This window comes from Pogona vitticeps, chromosome 6 (assembly GCF_051106095.1).
Source record: "Pogona vitticeps strain Pit_001003342236 chromosome 6, PviZW2.1, whole genome shotgun sequence".
Taxonomy (NCBI): Eukaryota; Metazoa; Chordata; class Lepidosauria; order Squamata; family Agamidae; genus Pogona; species Pogona vitticeps.
The window spans coordinates 92,362,239-92,388,705 of NC_135788.1; the positions used below are offsets into that span (position 1 = coordinate 92,362,239).

General features: G+C 43.1%; 1 protein-coding gene and 1 pseudogene across 1 annotated transcript in view; one reads left to right on the forward strand and one right to left on the reverse strand.

The window, feature by feature from the left end:
- IGFBP4 (insulin like growth factor binding protein 4) overlaps positions 1 to 26,467 on the forward strand; it is a 61,214-nt gene that overhangs the window by 26,928 nt on the left and 7,819 nt on the right. The window lies entirely within an intron of this gene.
- Positions 18,281 to 18,435, reverse strand: LOC144583905 (U1 spliceosomal RNA; annotated as a pseudogene).

Consider the following 26,467-nt stretch of genomic DNA (forward strand, 5'->3'; position numbering starts at 1 on the left):
ACTTCTTGCGTAGCACACCTGATCGGAGGTGATGGATCAAGGGAACAATCTGAGGAGCCACCTCCTGCAATAGCAAGAGATTTAAAAGGGGTTATCTGGTGTTCAAGACATGAGAAGGAAATTTATATTCCTAGAATAATCTCCTTTGGGAGCAGTGCTAGTTAAAACAGAACTGAAATTAGTTAAATATATCATGTAAATATTAGATGCGTAAATGGATTTGCCCTGGATAGCTTCAATCAGAGTGGATGAGATACAGTCTTGTGGGCTTTTCTTGTTACTAGAGTTTCAAGATTCACTAACAATCTGATGCAAAAGACTAGTGTTAAATACTTATGCTCAGAGGTTTGTTTCTGGAGGCAGGTGGTGCATCATGGCCTCTCCCAATTTGAAGATACACCTGTTCAGCAGGCTGAGGCAAAGAGGCAGTCCCGAAACCAGCAAAATCAGGGAGCTGGACAGGGGACAGATTATATTTGTCTCCAGTGTGGAAGGGATTGTCACTCTTGAATTGGCCTTCTCAGCCACACTAGATGCTGTTCTACGACCTCTGTTCAGAGCATGTTACCATAGTCTCTCAAGACTGAAGGATGTCTACATAAATTGTTTCAGGTATCAGAAATGAACAAAATTCAGCCCTTTTATATAAAAATCTACACTGGTCTCCCCAGACATTCTTTGCTGAAGGAAAGAAATCTGTCTTTGTTGGAAAAGATAGATTTTGGGGTAGAACTCCCAGAAGCAATAAGACAGTTGAGGGATTTGTTAATGAACCACTGGATGCTGAAACCCCTTTCACATATACTGCACATTCTATCAGTAGATGATCTACCACTTAAGATACCTAGCTCCATCTTAGGATATCTTATCTAGATTGGATCTCTTCTATATATACCTCCCCATTGTGATATACCAGTGACTTTAATGTTCTGGTGCTCTGCTTATTTTGATTTCCTCTCACATTTGAAGATTAATTTTAACATTTTTGTCATTAGAAGCTACTTTAAGATATAGAAAAGTATATTAAAGAAAATGTTAAGAATAAACTATTAGAGAACGATAAAAGAGAATTAGAAAAAGAGATAAAGGATGAAGAAATTATAGAGATTATTAATAAACTAAAAAATGGTAAAACTCCAGGTTTTGATGGAATGGGACCAGAATATTATAAAACTTTTAAATCAGTATTGATCCCTAAGTTAAAAATACTTTATAATGAGATATTGGAATGAGAGAAAATATCAGACTCTTGGAAACATTCATTGATAACTCTTATTCCAAAACCTAATAAAGATTTAACAGATCCAAGTTCGTATAGACCCATTTCATTATTAAACCAAGATGCAAAGCAATATTTACAGCAATACTTGCGAATAGAATGAATAAGTTTATCACAAAATATATTAAAGAGGATTAGAATGGGTTTATAAAGGGAAGACAAATGGAAAATTTAACTAGGAGAGTCTTGAATATTATATATAATATAGAAAAAGATAAATTAAAGGCAGGTATCTTATCATTAGAAATTTTTAAGGCATTTGACTGTGTAGAATGGCCAACATTAAAGATTCTTCTAAGAATTGGGGTTTTGGAAAGAAATTTAGGGGGATAATAGACCAACTATATGTGGTTGTAGTAATAATCAATGATTGAATGTAGTAGTAATCTACATTCTTCTGTAGTAAAAATCAATGACGGAATGACAGAACAGATAGCTCTAGGCCGAGACACTAGACAAGGTTGCCCTCTTTCTCCAGTTCTGTTTTGTTTGATTATTGAAATGTTAGCAAACGTGATAAGGAATGATGATATAATAGAAGGTATGGGTGAAAATAATAAAACAAAGATTAATCTGTTTGCTGATGATTCCTTATTGACAGTGAAAAATCCGATAGAAAGTATAGATAGAATTAAAATTCATTTGGAAAAATTTGGAAAAATAACTGGATTATGTGTACACTGGCAAAAATCTTAAATAATGTTGTTTAATCATAATAAATTAGAACAAATGTTTACTGAGAAATATGATTTCAAGGTATGTAAATCAGTTAAATATTTAAGTATAGATTTACACAAATACATACAAAAATGAAGGAATATAATTATAATACATTAAAGGAAGTAATTAAAAAGCAATTACAGGAATATAATTATTTTAAACTTTCTTGGCTTGGAAGGATTGCATTGATATAAATGAAAATCTTACCAAAAATTACTTTTTTATTTAGAATGGTACCAGTACAGTTAACAGAGGATGATTTTAAATTTTGGCAAGGAATGATTAACAAATATTGTAATGAAGGGAAGAGAGCCAGATTAAATAAAAAATATTGGTATAGAACAACAAAAAGGTGGTATAGGTTTACCAAATATAAAAAATTATTATTTGGCTAATCAGTTAAGTTTATTGGAGAAATTATATATAACCCAGAAGGGTTAATTTGGTGGAACATGGAATCATCAGAAATATCATATATTTTTCCAAGACATCCAAATCTTGCATGTGGCAATACATTTTTGCATGGGCACTTTTCAAATAAACAACCATCTACATTCATTCTGAGCTGGTATGAATTATTTTTGGAAGTGGAACCCATGATCCCAACATACGAAAATGTTTCCAGAATAAGCTCTTGAGGGTTGAAACATCTGCAGGTTCTATGGCCAAAAAGGTCCAATATAACAGCCATTAAAAATTCTCTGGAATTTTTAAAAGAAATAGAACTTGCCATAAATTGTATGAAGCTACTTTGCATGTGCTCTAAAACAGCCCCTTCTGTGTTATTAACTATTCCTAGTAAATATTAAAAACAGATTAATTATTTAATCCTTGTTTTTGGTTGTACCTTCCTTGATACTGAAGTAAGAATGTCCAGACTTACTGGCCAGCATCCTATTGCTAGTCCCAAGTAAGGGTACAATCAGACGGACATTTGCTCTGCTGTTTGGTTTGCCTTTGCCAGTGAACAGATAACCTAATTGCAAGAGCAGTGGTCAGGAAACAGGGATAAATTACCCCAAATGGGATAAAAATGAAAATCCTGGTGGTAATGAGGATGCGACCCTAACCACTTCCCTCCTCCTCCTCCTCCTCTTCTGCCCACAGGAGGGGTCCCCGGCTGCCTGATCGCCCGCTTCCTGCCCCCTTCTCTGGCCCAGCTGCAACTGAGCCATGGCGGCCAGCACCGGGCCCTGGCCAGTGCTGTACGGCAGCCGTGGTGTCCGCGGTGGGGCCAGCCATGGTGGAGGGCGAGGCCGGGGCAAGTTAACGAAGCACCCCAGCCAGGAGGAGCCTCTCCTTCCAGTGCCTGGAGAGGTGGATCGCGACAGAGGGGGGTCGTGTGCGGCCAGGGCCAGGCTCAGTCTCCGGCGGCGGGCCGCCACCCCATCCCCATTCCCGGAGGAGCCCGTTGGGCGGCAGCGGTATTTGCCCGGACGCATGGCTTCCTTCAGTGGTGCCTTCGTGCCAGCCGGGCCTGGCAGAGCCTCTCGCCCTCCATGCAGCAGCTATCGCAGCACTTTGATGGCGAGGCTCTGACGCCGAGACCCAACGTAGCCAACCTGGCGAGCAGCCGCTGGAGCTGGTGCTGGAGCGGGAAATGGCCCCCGGCGGGTGAGCCACCTGCTGCTTTTCGACGGCTGCCCAGGAGCTGCCCCTGCCAGTGGAGAAAGGGAGCCGCCCCTGCGGGGCCAGGGACTGAGCGTGGCCCTCCAGGTGGCAGCAGAGGCAGCAGTGGTGCAGGCCGTGATGCTTCGGCGGCAGCACTCAACTGGCTATGCGTGACCGAAACATGCGTGACCAAGACCCTTCCTTTCAAATCAAGGGGGTAATGTCGGTGTATATATATAAGTTTTTTTAGGGGATAAAAGGTAAAAAAAGTTCCCTGAACCCTGTGCTAGAGTGAACCAGCCTGTCCGCAGAGCATTCCTACCTACATCTTTCTGGGTCCCTGTTAAGTACTACTTGTGTGTGTATTTTTAAAGGACAGTGTTGATGCACCATACCACTTGGGGGGGGGAGAAGACATCCTCCCAGGAGGAAGAGGACGAGGAAGAGAGAGGAAGAGCTGAAGGCAGGATTCTCTGGAAAAGGCACTAATGCTGGGAAAAGTTGAAGGCAGGAAAAGAGATAGCCCAGATATAAGATGGGATGACTTCCTAAAGGAAGCCACAGGCTGGAGCTTACAAGAGAGCAGGACACTTTAGAGACCATTTATTCATAGGTTCATCAGAAGTTGGAGGTGACTTGATGGCACATAATAACAACAACATATACATGGTACGGAAAAACAATTAAGCAAGGAGGAAGCATTCTCATGTCCTACCAATTCAGCTGTGGACTGATTGTGCTTGGTGGGCAAGGAATGATGAGCAACTGGCATGAGGATAGAATTGGAGAGAAATGGAGGAGGGTATAGTAGGCTGGCTGTGACACTGAACAGGAGCATTCCACACTCCAAAAGTTTGTTATAGGTCTGCTTGCCAATGAGATTGTAACTGTCATGACTTTCCTCAAAGAATCCTGGGAGTTCTAGTTTGAAAAAAATTGAGAGTTCCTTTATCACTAGAAAAAAAAATTAAATGATTTTAAAATCTCCTTGCCCCCATCACAGAATCACTCTTGAAGGGTTGACGTTTGTACAGTAGGCCTTGAAGCTAATCCTCTTTGCTGATGGCCAAAAGGACGGGCTTTCTTTTGAAGAATTAGAGACTTTTCCTAGAAGAACAAACACATTATAAGTTAAACTGAAAACAAACACTGAACAGACCTGTGGAGTGGGGGGAAAGAAAACAGTAGAGGTATGTAATAGTTACTGGTTCCAAACTTTAACTCTGCACAAAGATAAAGGGGGAAATGTTCCTCTTAATACTGAGATAAATTAGATGAGACATTCCCTATATTTCACAGTTTTCTTGAACATATTTCTCCAACCACAACAACTTTCCTAGTCAAAATATTAAGAAAAGCCATAGATTCAAGAAAGACTAGTATTCCATGGGGTGGAGGGGGTAATCAGGACTCCTTTTTTAATGAGGAAAATAATCACCACAATCTAGAGACAGTTGTGGACTCAGTGGGTTTGTTTGAGACTTGATCATAGTTATAGTGCATTCATTTAAATCAAAAGGACAAATCCTTACTAAAGAAAATACCATAAATTTCTGTGTTCTGTTTCTGTGACTAAGAGCAATTTGATGATAAACAGGAAAATAATACAGTATGCAGTCAACACTCAATTGCCTAAGGGACTATTAATATCATGGGTGTGTTAACAACCCAGGTCTCTGAGCAGCTTTCTTTTCCTTCTTTCCAGCCTTTGTTTGCTTCATGGAATCAAGACTAAGTGGGTAACTGCAGGAGATAATAAATAATGTCTTCCATTGGCTTTGTTATATCAAATGGAGTTAAGTTGCATGGCAACCCTGGTGAGGTTTTCCAAGTACAGTATGTGAGATATTTAAGGAGTGGTTTTAATAGTCCCGTCTCTCATGAGTTTGTAAGGCCAAACAGAGATTTGAACCCAGGTCTCTTGAGTTGTAGTCCAACACTTTATCTGCTGTGACACATTGGCTCTTGCTGGCCAATATTCCAAGACTTCCTGCCCCCATGGGCCTAGCCTCTTCCAGTTTGATGGTGCTCAAACACTTTTCACCACGTTCCTAGGCTTCTACAGAGAAGACCTGGTTTGGTTTCATTCACAGGAGTTGACACAGTGCCTAGAGTTCTGGCAAACAGTTTTGTTACAGTCCACCAGTGCTGTTCACCGTCAAAGCAAGAAAGCACCATGGAGCTTCCCCCCTTTCACAAATATCGATAATTTGACACAGATTGTGGTGGCCGTGGGAGTGTGTGCTCAACAGCATGGCATCTCAAGTCTGCAGCTGCAAATAAGTTCAGCAAAAAAAGGAAAGAAAGAACACACATGAGTGCACACGGGCAAACACACACACACAAAATCTTCTTTGCTGTGCCAGCATACTAAGCTTTAAATGCCCCAAATTCACAGCTTCCTTTATTTGTTTCCACTTTTAAAAAATCAAGCTAACCAGATGTGTTCTCTTGACACTTGCTCTCCTGGCTGCCGACATCTGGTTATCCCACTGCTGGAATTGCATTTAACCTAGAAAGCAGTTGCCAAAACTCCACAGTTGAAATTCACTTTGATATTTTCTGTCATGCATTCTTCCCTACATCCTTCTCTTTGTGTCACAAACTAAACAAGCTATAGTTTGTAGCTTGCTGGAGCAAAGGATGGGGATCCATTTCTTAGGCATCCTTCAGTCTCGAAAGACCACGGTAATGCGCTCTGTATGAATGTCCTCTCCAAAGCACAAAGCCTGGGTAGAATAATATGGAGGATAGGCTGTTACCCAAGCAGCAAATCTCCCCTCTCCACGTCACTGAAATAGTCCAATGGAAAGGCAAGAGCCAATGCAATTGGTTCCAGCGATGTTGCAGGAGTTGCCAGAATGACACGAACTGCCTCCGGGACTCCGGCTCCAGATTTTGCCACGAGGTTGACTCCTGAAGCCTTTTCCATCAGTGGATATAGCCACAAGGCAGTGGAGGTTTGAAATCAGAGTTTTCCTTCTCCTAGATCGGCTGCCTTTCAAGGCTGACGAGCCCCACCTACCCGGTCCAGGTGAATCGTGTTTAGTCCGAACAGTCCACTATGACCTGTCCGTCTTGGGTGTCCCTGCACGGCATAGCCCATAGCTTCTCTCAGTTACTCAAGCCTCTTCGCCACGACAAGGCAGCAATCCGTGAAGGGGTGAGGATCCATAACACAGTGGTAAACAATGAGGCAGGTTTCAGAGCTGACAGATCAGGGAATTGCTGTGCTTTCCTGGGTCCCCAGGGTGGCGGACAAATCTCAGTGATTGGAATTGGTGGAGGAAAAAGTTTGATGTTTGTTTCTGGGTGCCCATCTAGATCTATTTCCTGCTGTTCCAGAATTCTTTAGCTCAGCATGAAGGTGTTTAATTTATTTTATATTTGTTGCAACTTTAGAGCGTCATTTATCAAAAAGCCAAAAACAGAGGGAGAGGACTGGGCAGATGGCTGGCGGATTCTTGTACTTCAGGCATTCCCCATATGTCACCTGTGTGATGTGCCTAAGACCACAAAGGATGCAGGCTGTTGTGGGAATGATGGCAACTGCTGTATCTGCCAGGTACACTTCACTGCCTGCTTGGCCACCAAAAGGGTTGTATTTTCCCCTTGGTTATGAGTTGACTATGTGTCAGTTCTATTTACATCTAATTATATATGGAGTATTGGATGTGGAGTTAAGAGATCAAGATTCAACCCCTACAGATACCTGAGACTTGGGCCAGTCACTTCAGCCTGGCCCACATCATCACAGAACTGTTGTGAGGCTAAAATATGGATGAGAGGAGCTATGACTCTTGAGCTCATTGGAGGAAAGAATGAGAAATAAATTTATTGGATGAAACATGTGATAATGGTCCTTGAACCCATTGAAATATAAGTTCAGTAATAAATAAATATAATAACAATACTGTAATAACAAAAATAAATAAAATAACAACAAAATACAGGCTGCCTTTCTCTTTAAAGCAATCTTTGTAGACTGCATTTGCTCTAATTTTTCTTTGTGGGGAAATCAGCTTAAAACCTATTAGGAGTGTCTTAAAATTAAGAAACACTTCAAACACAGAGCTTGCACTGGATGTCACTTTAAACTGGGAAAGGAAACATACTTGTCCATGTACATGCAAACACATCTTCTATTTGAAGGAGATATCCCTTTTTAGTGCTGAGAAAAACCTATGGCTCAGGTTTTGATTATACTCTCAAGTTTTATTCTGTGATTTGATTCTCAGACTATATTATGTTTGAAATCACAGTCAGTGCTCACACAGGGGCTGTGGATTGAGTTGGGAGTTCTCTATTTATACTACTTGTGATGCAATTCACATTCCAGCCCACAGCCCCCTCCTTTTCTTCTTTCCTTCCTCTAGTCCTGCCTCTGCTGATCCTTCTACAGGGATCAATATGGGAAATAATAATAAGGACTCAGCAGTGACCTAGCACTGATCTCATGTGTAAGATTTTTTCCTTCAGATTGAAAATTCGGAGGAGGTTCAGAGGAGAAGAAAGAATGTGTTTGCTCAGTCCTGAAAATCATGCCCCAACAGCCTGTGTCACCAAAACATTAACTACATACAAGAACATATCACAACTAACCACATGGGGAAAAACTGGTTCAAATAATTCCAGTTTGAACAAGTAGAAGCTCCCCCCTCTCCCCTGGGCAACAGAGAGAAAAAGAGAACTGCTTTGGGAGCAAAAAGGGCTGGACTGATTCAAATCAGCTTTTGCATCATGTGGTCATATGTTTATACTCTGCAATCCCTTCAGATGCTTGAAAAACAAACAAATTTCTGTTAATATTGGCCACGTTCCATTTACATTTCATTGCTAAATAATTCAGAAGGCGTAAAAAAAACCCTGATGCTCTCACATCTTCTACCTATTCCATGTTGATTCTAGGAAGTGTTCTAGATTAGAGCCAGGGCTAGGCGTACTGCTAAACAGTTCCGGCAGCTGATGTGAAATGTCATGAAATCAAAGGGCAGCAAATAGTTGATTAGTTTATACTTATTATATTTTTGCCTTCACAAAGGGAAGAGGTATGTGGGGAATTTCTCAGTGGTTGGAAGTTACTTTTTTTAAAAAAACAAATTTTCCAGATTTCCAGCTGGCATGATCAGGGAAGCTGGTTAAAAAAAAGTTTTTCCAAGCACCATTACACAATATGTGTATCCTCACTAGTTAGGCATATTTTGCAGTGTACAGCAACTGCATGTGGATTCCAGGGATGGCTTTCTTTCAGTCCCACCACCCTCACAAGTGCTTTTGGTGAAGGCACAAGAGAGGACCTTCTCAGTTGCTGTTCCTATGCTGCGGAACTCCCTCCCATGGGAAAGCCAGGCTGGTCCCATCATTGCTGTCCTTCCACAAGCAGGCAAAGACTTTTCTCTTCAGGCAGGTGTTTTCTTAGTAACTGGTTGCCTCAGAGGCGTTCTTAAAAACAGGCCTGCTGTGTTTTTGTTATTTTCTCTCTCTTTTTGCTTTTTATTTTTTTCAATTATTATTTTTCAAGTGTGCTTTTAGAATGGTTTCTATTGACTAGCTTTTAATTTGATATTATTATTTGATAAATAATTCAGATAGTTTAAAAAAACTAAAAGTATCTATTTTGATTACCTTTGAATAATAATAAGTAATTGTTCCTAAAATCAGCTGCAGTAGTCACTGCATTAGTCATAGAATCATAGAAGAGTAGTTCTGGAAGGGACTTCAGGGGTCATTGTGTCAAGGCCCCTGCCAAAGCAGGAAATTTCCACCCAAAGCACTCCAGCAAATGGCCATCCAACCCTTTTTAAAGCACCTCCAATCCACCAGCATCCAAGGCAGCCCATTCCATTGTCAAAAAGCTCTCACTACTAGAAGAGTCTTCTTCATGTTCAGTTGAAATCTCATTTTCTGTAATTTGAATATGTTACATTTGGTCTTACCCTCTGGAACTGTATAAAACAAGCTTGCTCTGTCTTCTACATGACAGCCCTTCAAATATTTGAAGATAGCCATTGTATTGCTGTCCAGTCTTCTCTTCTCCAGCTCAGTCAACCATTTCTCGTAGGGCTTGAGTTCCAAACCCTTTACCATAGTAGTCACCTTCCTCTGGACACATTCCCGCTTTTCTGTATCCCAGACCTGCACACGGCATTCCAGGTGAGGTTCGACAAATGCAACTAACACTCTACAACTAAAACTTGTAATTCTAAAAACTACAGTCAGAAGATATTTTAGCCACATTCTAAAGTTAAAAGAATAAAATTCATAGCCTTAAGCAGCTACAATATTGGGACTTAAGCAAACATAAGTATACACATCAGAAAATAAAAAAGAAATACAAGAAAATATTTACAAATCTTTGCTGTCATCTAGTGGAATAAAGAATAATTGGATTTTTTGTTTTGTTTTTTAGTCAACTTTGATAATTCAAGCGAGTATTGCATTGGCTTTTTTTGCTGCTTCTTCTTACTATTTACTCATGTTTCACTTTTAAGACCCCCCTAGTTTCCTTTTCACATATGCTACTGCCAAGCCTCCTCTCTGCCAACCCACATCTGTGTGTATGAGTTTTCCTGACTAAATGCAGAACTTGAAATTCTCCCGTTACAGTTTTCCTGAATCCTAATTTCATCTTCTGAAGTGTTAGCCACCTCTCTCAGTTTAGTGTAATCTGCTAATTGAATGAGCAGGAAATATTGAACAACATTGAGTCTCGGACAGAACTCTGTGGGCACCCCACTGAACGTTTCTCTCCAGCATGAGGAGGAAATATGGGCAAGCGCTCTTTGGGAATATCTTGTCAAACAGATACAAATCCAATTAATGGTAGCACCATCTAGGCCACATTTTACCAGCCTGGCTACAGGAATATCATGAGGGGCCTTGTCAAAAGCCTTGCTGAAGTCAAGATATACTACCGTATTTTTCCATTTATCAGATGCCCCATTTATAGCACCCCCCCCCCAATTTTGATCCTTTTGAGCCTGAGTGCCCAAATCAGTGGGCACCCATGGGGCTGGCACTTCCTTGGAGGGCAGCCAGGAGAAACCTTTCCCCCCTCCCCAAATATACGTAGGGCTTTCGCCTGGGTTTCCTGCACTGCACTGCACTCTGCCCCGTTTGCTCGCTGTCTGTCACGTTTCCAGGGGATATAGTAGGCAAAAGTCCAGTAAGTCAGTCCAAAGTCAGAAGTCCAGGAGATACAAAACAGGTGCCAAAATGTCAAAGCCAAAACACAAACCGTGGTCAGAAGTCAGAGTCCAGGAGCCAAGGGTCAAGTAAGCAAGGTTCAAGATAGCTGGACTGCGGATGCAAGCCAGAGAATGGACTTGTTGCTTCCACAGGCTTCCAAGCCTCTAGGTACGAATTATATAGGAGCAACAATCATCAAACTCCTAGAAAACACTCCATCCTGTTAAAACTCAGGGCTGGTCAACCTGATGTTCCTGTGCGAAGCATTCATGCAAAACCTCAGACCTACGTGTTGTGAGTCTTTGCTGAAGCTTGTCCCTCACTCTGACTAGTGGGGGAGGAGAATTTGGTGGTGATTCATCTGTCTGTGATTCTAATTGCCCTGCATTTTCCTCAGCTGTAATTAACCCCTCAGATTCCAGATCTTCAGTTGAACTCATGACACTCTCCTGTGGTGCTGAAGTTGCAGTCAGTGAGCAGCAGCGATTTCCCGCCAACAGACAGCCGAGAGCACCTTTTCCTTTGCCTCCTCCTCCTGCTGCTGTTGCTGCCTGCTCACTGCCTCCAGCACCACTTGTGGGCTCACTTTGGGTGGAGGACAAGGTGGCAGGGTGAGCCTGAGCTGAGCCCTAGCAGCGAGTGCTGCCGCGCTCTGCACTGGGCTGGCATGGGCAGCAACTTCGGCATGGCTCACGTGCCCACAGAGAGGGCTCTGCATGCTAGCTGTGGCACATAGGTTCAGCTTACTTCTGTGTATAAGACAACCATCAATTTTCACTGTACATTAGGAAAAAGTAGAGTCTTAGAGGAATCCCAAGCCAGAATTAAGATTGCTAGCAGAAATATCAACAACCTCCAATATGCAGATGATACAGGTGGCAGAAAGTGAGGAGAAATTAAAGAACCTTGTAATGAGGGTGAAAGAGGAGGAGTGCAAAAAATGGCCTGAAACTCAACATCAAAAAACTAAGATCATGGCCACTGGTCCCATCACCTCCTGGGAAATAGAAGGGGAAGATATGGACGCAGTGACAGATTTTATTTTCTTGGCCTCCATGATCACGGCAGATGGAGACAGCAGCCACGAAATTAAAAGACACCTGCTTCTTAGGAGGAAAGCGATGACAAACCTTGACAGCATCTTTAAACACAGAGACATCACCTTGCCAACAAAAGTCCAAACAGTCAAAGCTATGGTTTTTCCTGTCGTGATGTATGGAAGTGAGAGCTGGACCATAAAGAAGGTTGACCGCCGAAGAATTGATGCCTTTGAATTGTGGTGCTGGAGGAGGTTCTTGAGAGTCCCCTGGACTGCAAGGAGAACAAACCTATCAATTCTAAAGGAAATCAACCCTGAGTGTTCACTGGAAGAACAGATCATGAAGCTGAGGCTCCAGTACTTTGGCCATCTCATGAGAAGAGAAGGCTCCTTGGAAAAGACCTTGATGTTAGGAAAGTGTGATGGCAAGAGGAGAGGGGACGACAGAGGATGAGATGGCTGGACAGTGTCTGCGAAGCAACCAGCATGAATTTGACACAACTATGGGAGGCAGTGGAAGATAGGAGGGCCTGGCGTGCTCTGGTCCATGGGGTCACGAAGAGTCGGACATGACTAAACAACGACGAGTCTTATACACAGAAAAATACAGTACATCTATAACATTCCCTTCATCAACTAAGCTTGTAACTATGTCAGAAGAAAATATAAAATTAGTTTGGCCTGGTTTGTTTTTAAGATACCTGTGCTGTGTCTTAAAAATCGCAATGTTCTTTTCTATGTGCTCAGACTGTTTAATGATCTATTGGAGGATTTTTCCTGGTATTGATGTCACAGCCAAATTCCTGGTAATGCTAGTCCATTACTTTTAGAGAAGGGGAATTTGGCCAAAGTGTATTTTATATTTGCAAGTCCTTTTGGCCTAGATACTTTTGTAGAGGACTTGGAATGGTAACTAATAGTTTTTTTTTAAAAAACAGAATTTCAGACTAAGATGCAGACATAGGAAAAGATACTTTTTAAAGACTACAACTCCCAGTTTCCCCTTTCAGTACATGTAATAAGAGTCTGTGGTACTGGAAGAACTGAAGTATAATTGAACGTATACCCCCAGGCAGATAGTAGGCATAAAATACCAGTCTGCCGCTCACATATCACTGTTCTCTCAGAGTCCTTGAAAGAAAGCCACAAGCAGACTTCTTCAAACACTTCAGACAGCTGTTTCTCTGGCATCATGCCTTCCGTGCGCTTTGGTTTAAGACACATAAATAGAAGTGGGACAGTGTAGGGGAGGGTAGTGGGCGATGATAGCTTTTGTCATGGTTACCAAGCTTTTCTGGGTAGCTGCAGGGATCCTTGGCCTGCAGCCTATTTGAAAGTAGCTATGCCAAAAAGACTTGCTGATATAAATTCAAAATACACTTTGGCCAAATCCCCTTCCCTGAAAGCAGTGAAGTAGGACCATGGCATCACCAGGAAGTTGGCTGTGAATAGGGCACACAATATGTAGAAAAATATGAGCACATGAAGCTGTTTTTCATTGATTCAGAACACTGATACGTCTAGCTCAGTGTTTCTTAGTGAGCAAGGCATGTTCATAAGGATTTCACGAAAGGTGTATAGTTTGAAAAACATATTCAAGATTATAATTTTTCTTTGAAAAATGGGTGAATACAGTTATACTGTGCTGATAGTATATAGCTTAGTGCATATTTTTATAATGCATAGAGTGTGCCCTTAACTTTCCACAGTCTTTCCTTACTTCTGAGTTAAGCCATTGTGTAGATTTCGTGGTGTGTGGATAGCGTCACTGTGCACCCATTGAAGATCCATGGTGCTAAACTTTCCACTCTCCAGACTAAAAGTTACCTTCCTCCACCACCAAGCCTATGTTGGATTAAATGCAACAGCTACCTACTTTCCCCAAACTGTGATACCTCGTATTTCAAATAAATTTAGAGGGAGTGAGGTTTGAGGAATAAAATGGGATAGTTATTTATTCATTATTTTTATTTGCATGCCACTCTGCTCCTAATTAAAGCACCCAAGTCAGCTCACAAGATATTTAAAAAAAAAAACACTAGCTGAGTAAAATCACTGTAAATTATGAGACTAAAAAGCAGTTAAGCATAAAACACTATTGAAACAATTAAACTTATCTTAAAAATCATAAAATAATAATAGCACCTAGTACACAAGTTTAAAAACTGCACAATTAGCTGTTAAAAACTGTCAAAAAAAAAAAAAACAACGATCTTCACCAGTTGCCCAAAGGACAAGAGGGAAGGAGGCCAGCCTAACCTCCTGAGGCAGGGCATTGCACAACCTGGAAACAGCCACAGAGAAGGACCCCTTTTTCACATTCCCACTAGGCATGCCTATGAAGACAGTGGAACTCAGAGAAGGGACTCCTCTAAAGATCTTAAGAGCCTAGAAGGTTCATACATATAGATAGAGTTTTTCATATAGCCTGGATCTAAACCAGGCTTGTCCAACCTGTGGCCCGAGGGCCGCATGCGGCCCAGGTCAGCTCGTAATGCGGCCCAGTGCAATTTTTTATTTTTAAAGAAATTCCAAAGTTTCAAGTTACACTGCCGGCACTTGCGGCCCGAATGCGGCCGGGGCACGTCACAACAGTAGAGGAGGAGAGAGGGAAGGAAGGAAGGAAGGAGCGGGAGGGGAGGGGACAGGGGGGCTGTGTGACTGCATTGTGCTGTCCCTGTCAATAGGTGGACTGCCTCCCGGTCCCATAAAGCCGCCAGAGTCGAAGCTGGCAGCCTCTGCTGTCTGAGATCGCAGCTGCCAGTAAGCGCGCTTGGAGCGGGGTTGCGGAGGACGGCTAGGGCTGCCCCCCCATGCAGCCCAAACCAAATTTTCATCTTCTAATGTGGCCCAGGGAAGGTGAAAGGTTGGACACCCCTGATCTAAACCATATAGGGTTCTATAGGTCATAACTGAATTGAAGTGAAACTACTTGCAGGGTGTCACAATTCCTAGGTGGTCCCTACTTGTTTCACCAAACTAAGAGCTCATACTACATGTCCCTCAGCTGCCACCAGTTGATTACATCAACATTACATGTTATTAATGATAGATGTCCAGGCCATATGTCATTTTAAACCAACCAGATAGAAATTGTTTATTGTTACAGATGTTGATAGAATAAGCTATGTTGTTAACTGTTAAACAAATATTGTCCTTTATCCCTCTTAACCACCACTCTCCCGTCCAAACTCCAAAACTTTCTGTCTCTTCAACTCTAACTCTCAATCTGCCTGACTAAACTCTCCCTTTTCCTGCTGAGTCTCTTATCTCTCATGACTCTGCCCCTCCAGCACTCCCATTGGTCTATGTAGATAGCATATGAATGTGGGCAGACGCCACACAGGGGAATGAAATGCTCCCTGTAATTGGTCCCAGTCAGCCGGTGGGTTGCATTTTGAACAAATTATAATTTCTAAACCACCTTCAACGGCAGCCCTATGTAGAATGCATTACAGTAATCCAAGTGAGATGTAACAAAGACATATGTCACTGTAGCCAAACATCTCCAGGAATGGGCACAGCTGGTGCCTCAGTTTTATGTTTTTATGTTTACCAAAAAGGTTATGAGTTTCAAAAGAAGGGGCAAATGATACTCATTAGTCCTTACTGAGTACTCTGTTGGTAGTAGTTCTCTGAGGCAGAGATCTTTTCCAGCCCTGGTGTCTAACTCTTTCAATTGGGCATGCTGAAGGTTCAACCTGGGGGCTTTCTGAATGCAGTGATGCCTCACAAGACGAGTGCCTCGCACAATGAAAAACTTGCAAGACGAAAGCATTCTGCAAATTTTTTGGTGACTCGCAAGACAAATTTTTCTATGGCTGTGCTTCACAAGACAAATAGTAACACATTAATGAGATCTCAATGTATTCCTATGGGAAACCGCACTTCGCAAGATGAAATTTTCACAGTACGAAACGACTTGCGTAACAAATTACTTTAGTCTTGCGAGGCATCACTGTGTACCTAACCTGTCACTGGACCTCTGACTTCCCAATAGAGGAATGCCTGCTCAGTTCTTTATATTGATGTGTCAGTCTAGTTCTGCACTGCCTTCTCTGAGGAGCAGCAGCTTTTACTTTCCCACTTCATTTTCTTTTCCAAAGGATTCGCAATATATTTTTCATGATCTACATCCAAAATACATTAGCTTCCGTTCAGTCATTTGCTTCTAGTGAGAGTTCAGACTTGATTTGCTTTAGAACCCATTTATTTTTCTTTCCGGGGGGTACAAGGTATTGCTTTACAATCCTGTTTGTAAAATTATTAGAGGCCGATAGGCAGCACCTTCCAGGATGTATCTAATTCATTACAGACCCGCTTGTTGGAAAGGCTGTAGGCACTTGGAAGCTTTTCAGTGTTCGTGGTGAGATGGCCTTCCAAAATAAAGTGGTAACAGATGTTAATAAACATGCAGTTTGATTAGACTTAAAGAAATGTAAAATCAACAGCCTAACATAGTTCTTGATTTGTTGCTATATAAGAGTCAATTGATCTGTTGCTATATAAAAGTCAAGCCCTGTTTTTCCACACTTTTTGGCAGCCAAGGTGATTTTAGCTTGTAATGGGAAGTGGTTACTTCCCCAAATGTAAAGTAGTGACTGCATGAATTATGGGATATGATAATTATGGAGGTTAACTTGTCAGATTTGAGGAACAGGAGAGTGGGGGGAAATGAGATTGCTTTTAGTGGTTTGCACTTCTCATTTATCTGGCGGTCCTGACATATGTGCATGTATTGCTTTACAATGATCTCCTTTCTACAGTATCTAGATCAGTGATGGTGAGTCTCTTTGAGCCTGCGTGCCCAAGCTGCAACACAAAATCAACTTATTTATTTCAAAGTGCCAACACTGCAATTAAAACCCGAATGATGATGTTTTAGTTTAGAAAAAAAACAACAGCTTCTGCAGTGCAAGTGTTAAATGCTTGTGTTTTTTTTCCTATGGGCGGTATTAAAAAAGAAATACTTACCGGTCCTCCAATCCCCCATTGGGCTAGACTGGTAATGGTTGCCATTGCACCCCTCTGTTGGACCACTGCACCAACAGAGGGGATTACCAAAATCTGGGATCGGAGGATGGGTAAGTATTTCTCGATGGTGACTTATGGCTCAGGTGCGGACAGAGAGGGCTCTGTGTGCCAGCTGTGGCACACGTGCCATAGGTTCGCCATCTCTGATCTAGATTATACCCTATTTTTCACACAGTGGCTCCAACTATATTGTTGTTGTTAAATGTCTTATTTTAGTTATTTCTGGAAAGAATCCTGTTACCCAGGCCCAATGGCATAAGCCCATTGGTGAAAACATCACTAGTGCACTGATGCTAGTTAAGAAACTGGCAGCTGCTCTTTCTATTGCACTCCGGCTGCATGATTTGGTTCCCAGCAACATAAATTGCTTAATTGGGAGGAATTCACCACTGAAAGTTCTGTGGGTGGATTTATGCTGATGTAACTATTCAACTGGATTCTGGCCATGTAATTTAATTTAATTGTTGGTTAAACTTCATAGTTACTGGATTTTAATGGAAATTATTATAGCTTCTTTCTCTGTAGTTTGCTGGTTTACTACAATTAAATATCTGTGTTGCATAGTTCTCCTTTGGCTTCTTGTTACTCATCTCTCTCAAATCTCTATTTCTAAGAAAAAAGCTTGCTACTCAAACCAGAAACCCATGTAAGCATTAAAAGGAAATATTGTATCCAGGGTCTTCCAGATGCATAAACTAGAATATTGCTTTATGACTCATAAGTCCTGCTGTTTTGTTACAAGAGTGAACCATTATTTTTGGCCAGAAGACCAAATTCCCCCATCAAAAGTGTTCCTCGTTTTACACCAGTGTAGCTGTCCAGATGTTGTATTTCAGTTCCCATGAGTCCTCACTGGCATAGTCAATTATGAAGATGCTGGAAGTTACAGTCCAACAATATCTAGATGGCTCACTTATGTTTTATGAATTTTATTATCTGCTTACTGACTTTAGGCTACTGCACAATAATAATTGTGTGAAAATAATCCGCTTTTTGAAGCCATCAAGGGATAGACTTTCTGTTCCTTGCTCACCTGCAGAATTAAAAGATGAATCACTTTTGCCTGGGAAAGAGAAATACTGAGAATGTACAGTACCGTATTTTTCACTCCATAAGACACACTTTCTCCCCCAAATAGAGGGGGGGGAAAGTATGTGCACCTTATGGAATAAATACAGTAAAAAAGGGTTCAACCACCACCACCCAGAAGCCTCCCACTGCCATGCTGGGAAGCCTCTAAACTGGCATCAGAGACTGCTTGCTGTTTGGACCTCACCATTCTGCACTGCTAGCTTTCCAGGATCTGCTTCCTGCAGCCTACCTGGAAAACCAGCAAGGCCAACAGGCCTATGGCAGCAGGCAGTGAAAACAACCGAGGACCAAAGGGGAAAGGATGATTTTAGAAAGACCAGGGGAAACCATAAACACAGTCCCCCACTTAGGCAGTTGATTTTCCCACATTTGGAGAAATCACAGGGGTCAGCCCATCCAAAGTGCAACAGATGAGCCTTACCCTGGGAAAACCATTTTTACAATAACGGTATCTCCCCTGCCAGGTATGAGTTAGAATGGCCCCTGAAAATTCTTCCCCTTTCTGTGCCCTATCCCCCAAAGGCATGGTGACACCCCGGCTGCACCTCCTGATCAGAGCAGGGCTGCACAGCCCCAGTCCTAAAAGAGGCCAAGAGACCTACTCAGTGTTTTGGGGTGCCCCACAGGACCCCCATCAGGGGCTGGATGTTCCTCCCACAATCCTCCAGTGCACAGATATTAGCATACCTAATATGCGGGGAAGGCAGGGAAAGCGGGGAAATTCAAATTTTCATTGAGTGAAGAGGCTGCTTGCCTGCTTCCTTGCTAGTACAAGCAGTTAGAGAGCTGGGAGAGAGACCTGGGACTGCCTGGTATTGTCATTTTAAAATGTAAAATTTAGTTTAAAAGCTGCTTGTTTTGGGTTAAACCGTGCTTGGGTGAAAAGGTGCTCCGTTTGAGTTGAAACCTGCTTGTGTAGAAACGTTCATGCTTGCCTTAAAAATCTGCCTGCTTTTCTTTAAATGCTGCTTGTTTTGGGTTAAACCGTGCTTGGGTGAAAAGGTGCTCCATTTGAGTTGAAACCTGCTTGCCTGGGAAGCCTTTCAGACCAGCGCCAATCAGCTGTTAGGTGGGGAGAGGGGAGGGGGCAGGAACGGAGAAGAGCACAAAATGGCTGCCGGCTGCCAGCTGGCTTTTAGCTGTTTGGGGCTCTTTTTTGACTGTTCTGGGGTCTACCAAGGCACTGTGAAGAGCTGGGCTCAGTCTACAGTACCTGGTAAGTGACTTTCTTTTAATTTTTTAAAAACTTTCTGACCTTTTTTCCCATAAGAATGCATTATTTATTTTTCAATGCATTCTTATGAGAAATTTGGATTCGACTTGCAAACTTTTCAACTAGTTCTGGGCATCTAATAGAGAATGTATTTCCAAAGGGTGTTGCAGCAAGGAAACTAACTGTGCCTCGTGACTTCTAACTGGATTACAGTACCTGCTTCCTGATTTCAGCTACTATAGTTTGTATTCAGTTTTTTTGGCTCGTCAAGAACTTTGTTCATGGCTGTTGAGCCTTGCATGCTATAAATGTTCAATTATGTCAGAAACCCGAGATTTGGTCTTATGCTGAGCATGTGCTACTGTTGGTGAATGGGTTAAGCTTTGTATTGCTGTTCTTTTGCATAACCTAAAGTAAATAAGGAAAATCAGCTGTTAAATAGTTTAATTCCACTATTTATCCTCCACACAACTAAAAGGGACCTCTCAATGCAGTGCCAAATCAGACAAACCATTTCTAACTTAATATAGGCTTGAGCTGTAGGTGGGCAGAGTTGCACAACAATCTCATCTGTCATTGAGACATTTCTATAAGCATGGGGAGGAGGTGGATGAAAGGAAATGTAAAATATAGGTAGCATGGTATAGGTCTTATCACTGGCTGATAATGGTCTATATGTTCTTGAATTAAATTTATGGTACACAAAATTATGGTACATAAACTAGAGTACACAAAGCTTTAAGTCTCTCCATTTGTTAATGACAGTGGTAATGGTTCTTAATGCCACTGTTGACTGCTGTTCACTTTACATGGTTCAAATGTTATTCTGTTATAGTTTATTAAATACAGTGGTGCCTCGCTTAACGAGCGCCCCGTTTAACGACGAATCCGCATACCGATGCGGATTTTGCGATCGCTTTTGGACCCTTCCGAAGCCACCGCCTGCATTCCTCTTCGGAAGGGGCATTTCCCCCCAGCTCAGCGGGAGCCCCGCTGCTCAGCTGGGGGAAAATGTTGGTGGTGGGCGGCAGCCTCGGAAGGACCCCAAAGCCACCACTGACATTTGCCTTCCGAGCTCTCAAAGGGGCCCCCTCCGACATTGGACAAAGCCCTTTTAGAGCTTTGAAGGTTCTCAGCGGCGGCGGGGACAGGGTAGGGGTTTCCCGAAGGCTTCCAGGCCTTTGCCTGGAAGCCTTCAGGACCCCCACACACCCCCTGCAGCCGACGCTGACGCCGCTTGAAGCCACCCCGCGCCGCCTACCCCAGCCGTTCTCGGACTTCCAGGCCTCCAAGCATGGCTGGGGTAGGCGGTGCGGAGCGGCTTCAAGTGGCGGCTGTACGGTGTGTGTGGGGGTCCCGAAGGCTTCCAGGCAAAGGCCTGGAAGCCTTCAGGACACCCCTACCCTGTCCCCGCCGCCGGCAGCCGCCCCGCGCCGCCTACCCTAGCCATGTTCGGACGCCTGGAAGTCCGAGAACGGCTGGGGTAGGCTGCGCGGGGCGGCTTCAAGCGGCGGTGGCTGCAGGGTGGGGGGTGTCCCGAAGGCTTCCAGGCAAAGGCCTGGAAGCCTTCAGGACACCCCCCACCCTGCAGCCACCACCGCCGCTTGAGCCCGCCACCCAGCTGGGGGGAAAGGCCGGCCAGCGCTTGGGAAGGAGAGTGGAGGAGGTCCCCGCACTCCTTCCCAAGAACCGGCCGCCCAGCTGGGGGGAAAGGCCGGCCGGCGCTTGGGAAGGAGGGTGGAGGAGGTCCCCGCAGTCCTTCCCAAGAGCTCGCCGACCAGCTGATCGGCGGTTCCAAAATGGCCGCCCCTTTCGCGCCTTGCTTACCGAGGCGGCGAAAATGGCAGCCCTATGGAACGGATTAACGTCGCTATGCAGGGCACCACTGCATTTTATTACATTATTTGGTTCAGAATATATTTTCCCTGTTTTCCTCCTCTAAAAATTACGTGCGTCTTAAGGTCCGGTGTGGACTTATGGAGCAAAAAATACGGTATATGTGTGTTTGTGGAGGCAATGATTGATGTGATACAGTTTGCCATTCAGAAACATCCAGATGTGTGGGCACAGGTTTTCCACAGCTGCTAAAAACACTGGGACTGATTTTTACAAGATTAGTAGCAAACTCTCAACACTTATTTGGTTTACAAGTGAAGAAAGAAAACAATACAATTTATGGGGCAGGGGGACACTCTTGAATAAACAAAGCATTCAACTTTAATCTTTGCCTAAGGCATTATTGCTACAGGGGCTGGTGGGTGTACAGTCAGTTAGGAAGCCTGTTTCCTTCTTAAGAGACACTGCTCTTAAGAGATTAACTTCATAGAGGCTCCTGTTGCTAGAGGTACTGCTATTGTTTGTTAATTGAAAATAGTTCTGACCTATCCTTTCTCCAAAGAATTTAAGATAGAATGAGGATTGTAATGCAATGAAGATAGGGTTGTTTGTGTAAATCACTGAGTTGAAGGGAACTTGGGATGTGACAGGGAACACTCTCATCAGAAAGCAAGTACTCAGGTTAATTCACACCCCAGCCTAATCCTCTTTATAAGGTGAAATCAGGATATATTTTCTTGACATCAAGCAAAATAATAACTCCTCACAGTAGAAAAGAACAAAAGGTAAAAACAGGCCCCTTGCTTGGAGGTCTGGTGGTTGAGCTGGTGTTTCTTATTTTTTTAGGAAGATACAATCCTTCATTTCAACAATTATATGTGAGGGCTTTTTAAAATACTGTATGTGAACAGACACCACTATATTTTAGAGAATTATAATCTGACTCCCAGCTATTAAAAATTCCAGAATGTGGAGGGTAAGGTAAAGGTAAAGGTTCCCCTTGACAATTTTTGTCCAGTCGTGTCCGACTCTAGGGGGCGGCGCTCATCCCGCTCTTCAAGCCATAGAGCCAGCGTTTGTCCGAAGACAATCTCTCCGTGGTCACATGGCCAGTGTGATTTAGACACGGAACGCTGTTTACCTTCCCACCGAGATGGTACCTATTTATCTACTCGCATTTGCATGCTTTCGAACCGCTAGGTTGGCAGGAGCTGGGACAAGCGACAGGCGCTCACTCCGTCGCGTGGATTCGATCTTACAACTGCTTGGTCTTCTGACCCTGCAGCACAGGCTTCTGCGGTTTAGCCCACAGCGCCACCACGTCTGGAATTAAAAATTCCAGAATGTGGAGGGTCAGTATAAGTAACAAAAAAGCACGAAGGAGAGTGAATTAATTAATTCTGTATCTGGTAAACTGAGATGTAGATCTTTGGTGATTTTATTCCTGCAGATAAGAATGGAAAATTTCAAACAGTTCCCCCCTCGATGGTTGCGATTACAGGAGTTTTTGCACTTCTTTGCAATTTTTTATTTAACAAACTGCAAATTTTGTTTTGTACAAAATTGTATTCTATGGGAAAATGTCAAATTTTGGGCAAGGTACAAGCTTTTATGTAAAATATAAGATTTGTTGCAAATACTATTGCTAACAAAAAAACCTGCTGGTCTTTTCACCCACTTGCAGGCATGAATGGGTCTCCGTGGCACCTGTGGTGCCACTATTTGTATTCATATCTCCAAGGATACAAATACGAATACCCATGTCTACTTAGGGTGACAAAATAACTGAATGTTCATTACATCCTTATCAAGAAAATAAAAGTGGAAAAGTTGAATTCTCAACTTGTATAAATTGTGTTGGACCGCTATCAAAGTTACCGTATTTTTCCATATCTAAGACTCTCCCATGTATAACACGACCCCCACTTTTCTAACCCAAAATTAAAAGATCCAAACTTAGCGTAGCTTTGAGGGTTGCTTGTGCGAGAAGGAGAATCTCTTTCTTGTGCGACTCTTCTGCAGCTGTCGGAGAAGGAAAGTGCGCAAGATGATGTCAGCACCACTTGCTGTCACATCCAGGGACCTCTCCTTCCCACTGAGCAGAGGTAACGCGGTGCATTGGTTTGCTCCTGGGCCTGTCAAAGGTGGTGCCGAACCCCGATTGGCCTCAGCAGTGACAGTTCAGGTGGCGGGCCTGGCTCAGCTTGGCGCATCCCCTCACCCCACCTGGACCAGAGGCAGCAGCTCTCGGTCACAGTTTTGTCTTCTTGCTCCTGCTCCTCGCTGGGCTTTGTGTGAACACAGCGAGGCAGTGGCGACAGAACTAGAAGCAACCACCCATCATGTGAAGAGCTCTGGGAGCTCCGGACCTATCACCCCTGTCTCCGCCTCTTTCTCCAGCAGCAGAGATGCTGAGCAGCAGGAACGTGGACGTGAGTAGGGGGAGCGGGCCAGCACTGGATGAGGCCCTGGAAGGCACTGCTGTGCTCAAGAGCCCCTTTCGCCATGGCAGCTTGCAGGAGCCTATTCTGACCCAGGGCACTGTGCCGTTGTGTCAGGAGGCACCTCTGGTGGCCATGACAGCTGAGTCTACCAAGGGAGGGGGGAACCTCCCGGTCTCTCCCTCCTGTTTTGCCCCAGAACTTCTCCAAGGGCAGCGCCAAGTTTACAGTCAGTGGCTCTGAACAGGGGAAGAGGCGGGAGGCCTCCCTCAGCAGGGACTGCCGTGCACCCCCATACGCATTAGCAGAAGCCAGGAGAACGGGGGTCATGCAGAGCAGAGAAGGCCTCCGGTCAGTCCTGCACAAGTGGGGGATGAACCCTCCTCAGCTGGTCTGCTGTGCACTCTCTGTGCCGTCTAGTCTGAGCAGCATTCCGCTACGGCTCGGCTGCCCTCTCCCGGCCAGGCTTCAGCTGCCCTGTGCAGAGGCAAGGTATGGGCCATTTTGTTCTCAACTGACTTCCGTGTATAAGACGACCCTCAATTTTTAGTCTAAAGATTTTAGACAAAAGTATTGTCTTATACACGGAAAAATACAGCACTTTCCATATGACAGATGAGCATTCTGGACACATCCTGTCTGGCTGTTCTTAACAGGTGCATATAATGTGTTCTACAAGAACAACTTCAGAGGTTAAAGGGATAATAATGATACTACTACTACTGCTGCTGCTGCTGCTGCTGCTACTACTACTACTACTACTACTACTACTACTACTAATATTAATACTACTACTACTACTACTGCTGCTACTGCTGCTGCTACTACTACTACTACTACTACTACTAATTATTATTATTATTATTATTATTATTATTATTATTATTATTATTATTATTATTATTATTGCACACTATACCAGAGTGCATTCCAATAGTCAAAAACAGTAAAAATACAACCATAACATAATTACAATGATAAAAACATACAGTGAGCAATTATCATTCAATAAGGTGATAAACAATCAAAATAGCTATAATAACAATATAATAATTAAAGTACAGTAATTCTATCCCAATAATTGCCTATTTCCCCTGGTTAGCCCCTATGGTTCCAGGTTGAACAAGTATGTTTTTAAGTCTTGTTTGAATTTGTCCAACTCTGGTTCCATGCGATGGTAATGTGGAAGGGAATTCCATAATTTTGGGGCCAGATGAGAAAATGCTCTTAGTCTGGAGTTAGCCACTTTGGTCCAAGGGACTAGTAAGAGACCAGAATCCACAGATTGAGTCCTCTTACCAGGAATATGCCACCCTACAAGTTCCGCTGAATAGGGGAAGAGAAATGCAATGCTTTAAATGTCAGAATCTTATAATATGTTCTTGATCTGATGGGTAACCAGTGCAATGCCCTGCGGTGCTAGGAAATGTGAGAGTAGTGCAGCAGGTTTAAAACTACTCATACCACGCTATTCTGCACCAAGGTGAGAGGACGAAGTGCAGAAGAAGAAAGACCGGCTAACAAGCTATTACAATAATCCAGACGTGAAGCCACCAGGGCACGAACAAGAAGTTTTGTAGTTTCAGGAGTCAGGAAGTGACAAATTTGGTGAATATTAGCCAAATGGAGATTACAGTGGACCCTTGACTTACAGACGGCTTGACTTACAGACTTTTTGAGTTACAGACTTCTCTGGCTGCAAAATTTAGGTTTGACTTGCAGCCTGAGAATTGACTTACAGACCAGAAAAAAACCAAAATGGAACAAAAACGGCCTGTTACGGGATTAATCGGTTTTCAATGCACAGTAGGTCAATGGAGACTTGACCTACAGACTTTTTGACCTGCAGCCACCGTTCCAATACGGATTAATTCTGTAAGTCAAGGGTCCACTGTACATCTCTCGGCTGTCACATTCACAAATGAACAAAGTGAGAGCCAATCATCCACTAGAACACCAAGATCCCTAGTCTCTGAGACCTAGGTCACTGAGCAGCCCCAGAGAGAAATAGAGGAAACAGTCAAAGTGGGACGATCTAGGTAAAAGAACCAGAACTTCAGTCTTGTCCTTATTAAATTTCAAGTGGTGAGAGGACAACCACAACAATACATTTGACAAACAGCCTCTCAAAGAAGTCCAGACCTTATCATTAAGCTCTGAGTAAGACTGGTATACTTGGGGTATGATCCACATAGATACGATAGTGAAAGCTCTGTCCAGAAATTACAGCGCCCAAGGAAAGTGTATATAAAGAAAAAAGAATTGGGCCCAACACTGAACCTTGTGGGACACCAACGGTGATAGGAAAAGGTTGAGAGGTTTTAGTAGCCAAAGATGCTGAGAATGAATGATTTGACAAGTAAGAAGAGAAACCAAGAGCTAGCACTTCCAGAGATTCCCAAAGAAGCCAACCTTGTCAAAAGTATTTGATGGTCAAGCCAAGCAGCACCAACACCGATAAAGGGGAACATGGCAGTGAACAGCAGCTGCATTTGCACCTTATGCTAAGCTGTGGTTATTTAGTGTGTTGAAAATGAGCATGAAGAACTAGCAGCAAAACACACACTCATGCTCTCCCCTAAACTCCTCTATCTCTCCCACACACTAAGAGTAGTTTGAAAGCTTTTGCCTTTTTAAAACCACACTTTGTATTTTCACTTGGGGCAACAAACTATAGTTAATACGAAGCATCAAGATTCAAACAAGCCATTGCCAAGCCATGGTTTTTGAAGCTGATGTCTGGAAACCAGACCAGAATTAGAGACTAAATTATAAAACGGTAGCTAATTAAAAGTAAAATAAAAGATTGCACTCCTCTTGGTGCGATTGGAAGAGTGTGTACAGTAGATGTGTATGCAAGTCTAAGGTTAAGTCTAACTCATTCCTGCTCATGGACGTTGTGTGAAACCACCGTTTAGTGTTATGTATTTTAAAATGGGCAATATAAATGCTCCCTCAAGAAAAAAAAAATCTTGCTCATGAAACTACTGAATCTGACAAAGCTGTATCACACT